Source organism: Lygodium microphyllum, chromosome 19 (assembly GCF_053477565.2).
Source record: "Lygodium microphyllum isolate KBCC chromosome 19, Lygodium_microphyllum_v1.1.10, whole genome shotgun sequence".
In the NCBI taxonomy this organism is placed as follows: domain Eukaryota; kingdom Viridiplantae; phylum Streptophyta; class Polypodiopsida; order Schizaeales; family Lygodiaceae; genus Lygodium; species Lygodium microphyllum.
In genome coordinates this window covers 46,730,031-46,740,107 of record NC_141153.1, presented here as the reverse complement: position 1 = coordinate 46,740,107, position 10,077 = coordinate 46,730,031, and positions in this window count along the sequence as shown.

The following is a 10,077-nucleotide window of genomic DNA, read 5'->3' as shown; positions in this document are numbered from 1 at the left end:
CCAAATCATGATAGTCTCAGAAGAGCGATTGGCCAAATGACGGTCTCAAAGAGACCCAACCTATGTGGTGCCAACTTTCTTTTGAGTGCTAACTGCCATTCGGGGTACGAACTTAGCTGGAACTAGGCAAGAGAACTCTTTGGCTGATAAGGTTCTCACTGAGGAGGAGCTACATGTTGCCAGTAGACTCGGACAAGGTTCAATGCTACTCGATGTTGCAAAATATCTAACGATATTGAGTAAGCTGCCACGAGTACTAGATGCGTGTGCCACACTTCAGTACAATCCGGAGTTCTACAATTGGCTTTTATCCTCGTGAAGTGAAATGGATTCGTAAATATGTATATAAATAAACAATGATTTTTGGGTGACCCTGTATAGACAATATCAACACACACAAGCAATGATAGTCAAGTGTAGGGAGAAGAGTTGGGTTTGACAGGCTAAGCTCCTCAGGTCCTCCTCTCATCACACATTTAAAAGTCTTGTGACCATCCCCACCTCCAAGTGAAGGGCATGCAACCCTCATTACCGCCATAGGAAGCCTTGACCAACAACTCTGATGGTGTAGATAGGGTATCGTCCCTTTCTATACACCTTTTCCCCTTTTCGGTCTATCTTTCCGAGGATGAGCCCTGCCCCACTCCATGACAACCAGTCCACACAACTTAGCATAAGCCAATATCTGCTAATGGATGGAGGCAAAACGAACATCATCATCGGGGCCATCCCTCTACAACAAACACTGCATGCCTCACCTCTCCCCTCCTCATCATATGCGCTTGATAAACCATTGTATAATCCCTTCCATGCAAATAGTTTTATCCTGCCTTGAGGCCTAATCCTCGGTTCGCATTTTGTAGGTCCCCCTACAATAGCCAACATGGAGCACCCAGTGCAGTTGGCTTGCAAGGACACTATCTACCGTCGAAGGGAGCATGTAGCAAAAGCGCCTCCGCCGGAACGCTACGTACCTACCTTTAAAAGGTATGCAAAGAAACGAAGCGACACCGGCCCGGATGTAGGCCAAAAGGTCCCTAGGCCAGGGGAATAGAAGCTCAAGGGAGCACACAGGGCATGGCAACACCAGCCGTGCAGGCTCCTACCAGACGCTCGAGCACCAGGTGCTCGAAAGAGGAGAGGGTAGCTCGAGACAAGCAAAAATTTGACGCATTGTTTAAAAGCATTCTGGAAACAGTTGCGGCCAGGGACTACACCATTCGGGTCCCAGCCGACATTTTCCCCTCCCAGCCTCACAGGAGCCCCTCACCAGCATAGCCTCAGTCGCCTGCCGACTACCCAGACTCGCCCCACCTTGTACAAATAGAGTAGCCCCATGTTGTATAAAAGGCTTATCAAATGCTACCTGGCCATGACTTTTTGTCTTTAAATGATTAAGTGTTGACATGTTCCCCAATTGTACAAACTTTTCATATCTGTGTTTAATATATTTCACGTCTTTAGCAAAAGAGAAAGCTAATCAAGCGCAGGTGATAAGTACCTAAGTCAACACCATGGAATTAAGATAAGTGATGTCTCCTTGCATTGCACTGGTTTATTATAGTTGCGGCATATACCATGCATGTACTCTCATGAAGTGACAAGTGGATGCAGGATGATACAGGTCTTTGTGCGAAAGTGTTCAATGTCCGATCACCGCAAGACCATCGACCCCACAAAGAGCCGCGACAAAGCCATGCTGCCGAAAGTAAAAATCACCCTTGCCAACCGCCCACATCGCATGGCCCAAAGCATATTCATGGGCTATGCTCTCTTTCTGGGTCAAGCTCTATAGTTGGCTCACGGCAGTTGTTACCTCAATTGTACCAACATCGTGTGTCGCAAAGAGGTTGCAATATCTCAAGTGTATCTCCCCATCTCAACAACTGCTTCTCTAACAACGAGGCTAGGGCACAATCATCACTGTAATATCCATTTCATGAGGCTTCAAAGCTCGACATTTTTCAACCCATTGAAAGGCTGATAGCCTCAACATATTGCAATGGTTGTACTCAGGAAAGTCCCAAAAAAAAAAGAAAAAAAAAGAAAAGAAAAAAGAAAAGAAACGAACGAAAAGATAAGAAGCATCCACAATCACAGCACAGCACCTAGGGGTCCTCAAATTAGGTACGTCCAGTGACCTTAGTCAACTGGCTCCGTCCCTAGTCCCCTAGCCCTTTAGCATCACCCACAATTGTTCAGGGCACATCAAGGATAGGACATACCTAGGGAGCTTGTCTCGCCTATGGTTAGACCTGTCACCCTGACCCACTTGCACAATTCCCTCTTGCACTCTGCCTTAATACCATTGCAATCAATTGTGGTAAGCACCGCACGATTGGCCATGAAAAGTACACCGTCCTCATCAAGCAAGTCCAATAGCTTCCAGTACCGAAAGTGCGGTGTCCCTGTATTCAATTATGCTACGTCGTGCAGTCACAATGCAAAGGATGACTCATATACCTTCACGTGTACTTCTTCTCAACATGGACAACTTTGCTTCATCCACACATTGTTACGAGAAACTAGCCCGTGGTCTTCTAACTACGTAATATCTAAGTATGCATGAGCACTCACATAATATCTGCACCGAAGTATATACACAGTTTGGGTCCTCAAGTACAGGACAATACTCTCAGCTTGCTTAGAGTTTGACCTGTCTCCCAAACTAATTGCACTATGTCTTGTGCACAATAGAGAAGAGTAGCACTACCCCTAGGGAGAGACTACCTATGAGAGGTTTTCAATTGCAGGTATTGAAGATTCCAACAACAGTGTCATTCGCTCTTCATCGACACCCAACTTTGAATTCTTATTTTTTATCATCCTGCAGGCCCACCAAGAATCGCCATGTGCCGAATCCCCAACAAAGAAGAACCCTACCACCAACCCCAACAACCCTACCACCAGCCACCTAGGCCACCAACGTGCCCCCAACGACCTTCCTCCACACCACCACCAACACTCCTCCACGCCAGCCACCAATGTCCCTGCCACCCACGTTTTCGGTGCATGCTAAAGCCTGCTACCTACGACGGTGAGTGCCATGGGACTGGCACTCGTCTAGGAGGGGGGTAATGTTAACCGTTAGACAAACAAGGTGAAAAATCTGAAAAAGCTAAAGCAGAAGACAAAGGCCAAAAACAAAAGTGAAACGGAAGACGAAGTCGCACCAAGAAAAATATGGAAGCACAAGAAGTGCAGAAAAGTCCTAAATAAAGGAAAAGGGCGCACAAGAAAAAGCGCGAATCAATACTTTTGTAAAAGAGCGCAAGTGCATCATGGTTTAATTTAAAGAGCGCCGGGCTCTCACCCGTGCAATTTGTAAAGGTAGATGGGCGGTAGGAAGGAAGCTAGGAAGATAGAAGAGCAATGGGAAAAAGGGCCTAGGCCAAGGTCGGCCATGTAAAAAAGGGGAAAAGGGGATGACCACCCAAACGGAAATTAGGGTTTTGTATATAAAGTTGAAAAGTGAATGAGAAGCTCATTCTTGTGTGTGGCAAAAAGTAGCTCTCCTCTTCTTCTTCTTCTTCTTCTTGTTCTTGCTTGCTTGAGCTTGTGCTTGAGGGAGGGAGTGTGAGAGTGTGAGGGAGTGAGTGTGTGAGGGTGAGGGACCGTGGGGTGGAGAAGCTCTCCATCTTCTCCTCTCTTCTTCTATTCTCTTCTCTTCTCTTCTCTTGCTCGCAGTGATGGAGCTTGGAGCATGGACCTTGAGGATGGAGCTTGCTTGAAGCTTGCACTTGGATCGTGGAGCTACCGGAGTGTGCGGGAGAGGAGGTAACTCAAACAGCATGGAGGTAAGCTCACTACACCCGTAGATATGGATGGTGCGTCAACTATGTGAGAGGTAGCCATTAGTGCTCGGCTTGGAATGCTTGAAACAATAAGCAGTCCGCGGGTCTTGGTGGTAGAGCGAAAGCTCCCACAGTAACCTTTCTTATTTCCAATTCTTAAGGGCTACTTATGCATCTTCTTCTCATTGAAGATCACATAATTACTAAGGACAATCTTTCTACCTTTTAGATTCCAAACTTGATAACCCATCTTGCCACTTTGTCCATAGCCCAAAAAGTTGCACTTAGTGGATTTTGGCTCTAAGTTGCTTTGCCGTTGGTATATGCACATAATCTTCACAACCAAATTAAGTGATCGTAAGAGGACTTCTTACCCAACCATGCGTCTTTAGGATTGCCACCATCCAAAGTGATATTAGGTGATGTGTTTATCAAACATACAATAATCCCCATAACTTGAGCCCAAAAATCCTTGAGTAAAACCAGTATTAGATATCATACTCAATATCTTTTTATTTATTGTTCTATTCATACACTATGCAACACCATTTTGGTAGGATTACTAGTTGCAATGAGTTCCCTTTTTATTCCGCATGCTTTATAGAAAATTTTGAATTCATGAGATATATATTCTCCACCATGATCAATTTTAAGACATTGAAGTCCCTCGTTAGACTGATTTTCTGAAAGTGAATTTTTTTGAGAACAAGATGAAGCCTCATCTTTCCTACCTATATTGAAATCCCAGACTTTCCTAATTACATCATCAATGAATGTGATAAAATAAGATCGCCCCCTCCCCCATTGACATTGTAGTTTGACATATATCACTATGCACTAAGTTAAGTGGCTCATTTCTTTTCATGTTTGAGTTTTCTTATGGGATGAGCATGCATAAAAGAATTAGAAAAATTAAGAGAAGACAAGGAACCCAAATGAGATAGAATTTCCACTTTTTTAAAACATCTATTCCAACTGATGATGCCACAAATATACATTTGGCTACTCGATTATTACAATTAAATGATTTTTGATAGAAGATAAATGAAGGGATACAAAGTGACACATTTGGTTCCTTAAGCAATAACAAATAATCCATTGTGGACTTTCCATGTGATTGACTCCTGAAAGTAGTAGAGTATCCCAAGTCATCAAGTTAACAAGTAGATATTAAGCTCTTAGTAAGCTTGGATATATGGCATACATTCCAAAGAGTAATGATAGATCCGTGATGAAAGTAAAGTTCCATATCACTTGCATCAACCATATCACATGCATAGTCATTACCATATCAAGCTGAATAGATATTAAGCTCTTAGTATCCCAAGTCATCAAGCTGACCAGTAGATATCAGGCTCTTAGTATCCCAAGTCATCAAGCTAACCAATAAATACCAAGCTCTTAGTAAGCTTGGGTATATGTCATATATTCCAACGTATAATTGTATCATAAGAATAAAACCACTCCTAAAACAAGGAGTCACATGAAAATATGTGCTAGAATCAAGTATTCAATTGTGAGCCAACTGTTGATTTGTTGTAATTGGCAATTTTTTGGAAGAGTAGAACTGAAGATCAAATTACCATCATCCTTATGGGAGTCATCACTACCTTTATTTCTTCAATCTTCACCTTTCCTTTACCTTCTTTCCTGTGAGCATCCTTAACCTCCTCCATTTTGTCCTTCTACTCACACATCCATTTTTAGCAATCCTTCTTTATAATTCCTATTTTTCCATAGTGGTGGCACTATGTCTTTCCTAGATTTGGATTTATTGTGTGATGTCCCATGTTTTGGGTTATGGAACAAGGCACTTGATAGGTATACCAAATATCTGAACTTTTAAGTCATTCTAAGTATCCCTTCATCACATGTTCACATGTGCACATTGCATACCTTGTGTAGAATGGTTGAGAAAAATGTGAATCTTTGCATGGGTTTAGAGATCTAGGAGTGGGAATATAGTGTTGCTAGGAAACACTCAATAGTTAGAGTTAAGGCTAGAAGGTTTTTGTACATTGCTGTTAACCCTCAAACGAACAAAGGTGGAAAATCCAGAAAATCTGAAGCAGAAGACAAGGCCAAGGCAAAAGCGAAATGGAAGGTGAAGGTGCACCAAGAAGAATCCGGAAACGCAAGAAGTGCAGAAAAGTCCTAAATCAAGAAGGCGCATAAGAGAAGCGCAAGTTAATACTCGTGTAAAAGAGTGCAAGGCACACTAGGATTTATTTTAAAGAGTGCCGGGCTCTCACCCATGCAAATTGTAAAGATAGATGAGCCGTAGGGAGGAAGATAGGAGGACAATGGGAAAAAGGGCATAGGCCATGGCCGACCATGTAAAAAAGGGGATAAGGGGATTGTCAAGAATCGCGTGGTGGGGGGACTTGCTTGAGCTGCTGTGCCAAACGCACATTGTATACACAAGAGGAAGCTCACTCAAGAACAGAAGAAGAGAGATGGAGGCCAAAACGTTTTCTTGCTAGTTTCTTCTTCTTCTTCCACACACTATACAATGTACACAAAGTATAGATAAGATACAACATAAAGGAAAGTGGCCTACTAAGTCAAACAGTGCATAATCGACTACACTAATCGACTGGCGCTATGTCTTTGCCAGCTGTAGGTAGGTGTAACAAACTAAATATAATAAATGATAAGTTAGTGACCATGTGAGTATCATAATGACCACCAACATGCTAAGTGTAGACATGCGGACCCATCTAGCCAGGTGTTCCATCATCAATGTCCGCACATGTTGAGCTTGCTATCTCAACACTCCCCCTTAAGCTCAATTCTATCTCTGCAACTCCAAGTAAGATTCGAAACTTTCGAAGCTTCTCTGAACCCAATGCCTTTGTGAAAATGTTAGCTATCTGATCCTGTGTGCTGACATATACTAAGTCAATCTCTCCTGCAAGTACCTTCTCTCTCACAAAGTGGTAGTGCACCTCAATGTGTTTTGTCCTAGCATGGAATACTAGATTCCTAGCTAGTTGTATGTTGCTCATGTTGTCACAATGAATGACAACTGGACCATCTCCCTGCACATCCAAATCACCTAATAACTTTTGCAGCCATACCACCTCACATGCTGCCATAGCAGTACCTCTATACTCAGCCTCTGTACTCGATAAAGCAATTGTAGGTTGCTCTTTGCTGCTTCATGTAACTACTACACTAGTAAGGGAAAACATGAATCCACTTGTAGATCTTCTGTCTGACATGCTACCAGCCCAATCTGCATCTGTGTATCCAAAGACCTGTACGTCCTTACCTGCCTCATAAAAAAGTCCGTTATGTAAAGTGGACTTCACATACCTCAATATACATCTAACTGGATCCAAATGAGGTTTTCTAGGCATCTGCATAAATTGATTGAAAAGGCCAACAACATAGCTCAAGTCTGACCTTGTGATAGTCATGTAAATCAAACTCCCTACTATCCTCCTGAACATAGTAGGGTCTTCTATCTCATCTCCAACATCAGCACTCAACTTCACATTTTGCTCCAATGGTACTGAAAGAGGCTTGCATGCTGTCATACCATACTTAGATAACATATCCAAGCCATATTGCCTTTGGGACAACTATATACCATCATCACATCTGATCACCTCAATACCAAGAAAGTATCTCAGCTCACCCAAATCTTTCATCTCAAACTTCTTCTTCAAGAAGTCCTTAACTTCAACAATCCCATTGTCACTGTCACCTGTAATAATCAAGTCATCCACATAGATGACTATGATGAGCAACCCTGCATCTCCCTTTCTCACATAAAGTGAGTGATCAGCATCAAAATACAAAATCCAATATTGACAAGATACTTTCCAATCTTGTCAGACCATGCTCTAGGTGCTTGATTTAGCCCATAGAGCGCCTTCTTTAACCTACACACATATGTGGGATGCTCTAAATCCTCATAACCTGCTAGCTGCTCCATATACACTTCTTCTTGCAATTCACCATGCAAGAAGGCATTCTTAACATCCATTTGCTGCAAACTCCAACCTTTGGCTGTTGCCAAGGCAATCACACATCTAACAGTTGCCATCCTAGCAACTGGACTGAATGTCTCTTCATAATCTATGCCATATGTTTGAGCATAGCCTTTTGCAACCAGCCTAGCTTTATACCTGCTAATTGAACCATCTGCATTATGCTTGACTTTGTAAACCCACTTACAGCCAATAGCTTTCTTACCCTTAAGTAAGGGTATCAAATCCCAAGTCTTATTGGCTTCTAATGCAACCATCTCCTCATCCATTGCTGTATCCCAATGAGCATGACCAACAACATCCTCAAAATAGGTAGGCTCAACATCCTCAACTAGTTTCACCATATAAGCATAATGGTGAGCTGCATTACCTTCAAAACCAAATCTTTTAACAGGGTATTTGACCTTGCTAGATTTGCGTACCATCGGATCACTCAATGGATCCTTTACATTACTATGAGCTCTCTGTATACCTGGTGTCCTAACTGAAGGAATACCAAGCTCATCATCCAAATGCTCTGAACCATTGGAATATCCATCAAATCCCAAATGACTGGTAGATGCATCATTACCATCCAGCACTTTCTTCTTTCCTTTGTTCTTCCCTGCAGCACTTATAGATCCACTTGAAGACGTGGGGCTACTCCTTAGTCTCCCAGACCAAGGGCTCACTGTAGGTGTAGTACTAGATGATGTTTTTGGTCCATTAAGACTTCGTGATTCTTATTTATCTTTCTGCACATAGGTGTCCTGATCATTATCATCATCCAAAACATCACCAATAGGTGTATACCAACTTCCCATCTCATCAAAGATAACATCCCTGCTCACTCTGAACTCACCTAGACAGGGTTATAACAACAATACCCTTTCTGCTCTAAAGAGTATCCAATAAAAACACATTTTTTTGCCTTTGGATCAAGCTTCTTCCATAGCTTATCTGGCACATGAACGTATGCAATACAGCCAAATACCTTCAAGTGCGATACATCAGGCTTCTTGCCGGTAAAGCATTTCTTCAGGAGTCATCCCATGAACTGCAGCTATGGGAGTTCTGTTCATAATGTAAACAGTAGTATGGACAGTCTCAGACCAAAAATGTTTGGGCATATTCTTTTCAGCCATTAATGCCTATGCAACTTCTGCAATATGTCTGTTTTTTCTTTCTGCAACACCATTTTGCTGTGGGGTATACCTGCAAGTAAATTGCCTCTTTATCCCATGAGTCCTCAAGAAGCCACGAAACTCATTAGAGAGGTACTCTCCCCCTCCATCTCATCTCAAGCACTTTACTTTTAAGCTCGTTTCTGTTTCAACAGCTGCCTTAAAAGATTTGAAGTGCTCAAACACATCACTTTTTTCCTTCATAAAGTATACCCATAACTTCCTTGAACAGTCATCAATAAATGTGACAAAGTATTTGCTGCCACCAAGAGATACATTCTGTGTAGGCCCCCAAACATCAATATGCACTACATCAAGTATTTTTCTACTCACTTCTCTGTCATGTGAGAAGGGTTGTCTTGCCTACTTACCAAACTGGCATACTTCACAGACTTTATGCAATTTTGCAACTGTAAAAGAAGGCAACCCTGTAACCAATCCTCTGGACTGCATTAATTTCAGCCTTTGCACATTTGCATGTCCAATACGTTTATGCCATATTTGAATATCTGCAACTACTCCTTTTCCTTTAGTATACATAGCAGCATCCATTGCAGGAATTCCAGCATCTAAGGTGAACATTCGGCCAACTCTACTTCCTTTTGCGACCAACCTACACTTATCATTAAAGTCTTCTACAAAACAACCTTTTGCATTGAATCGGACCTGCAATCCCTGCTCTACCATTTGGCCAACAGATACTAGTTTCTTTGTAATTGATGGCACATGTAATACATCTATCAGAATCTTTGTCTGGCCATCATACAAGGACAAGGGAACCTTTCCAATATGTGAAATTGGGTGGCATGAATCATCACCCGTCTGCACATAACCTGGGTTTTGTAAGTCCTGCATCTCTCCAAGCCATTCAACATGATTGGTCATATGATTAGATGCACCTGAATCGACATACCATACATCATAATGTGTCCCCTTTATTGTAACTGTATTCATCATATGCTGCATAACAAACAAACGCTCATTTTTGTCTTCATTCTGTTGTGAATACGATGCATAGTTTCCTTGCTGCAATTTACCACTGCGAATATCATCCTTCTTTACATAGCAATGGGATGCAATATGGCATGTTTTGCCACAATAATGGCAAACAATAGCATAATT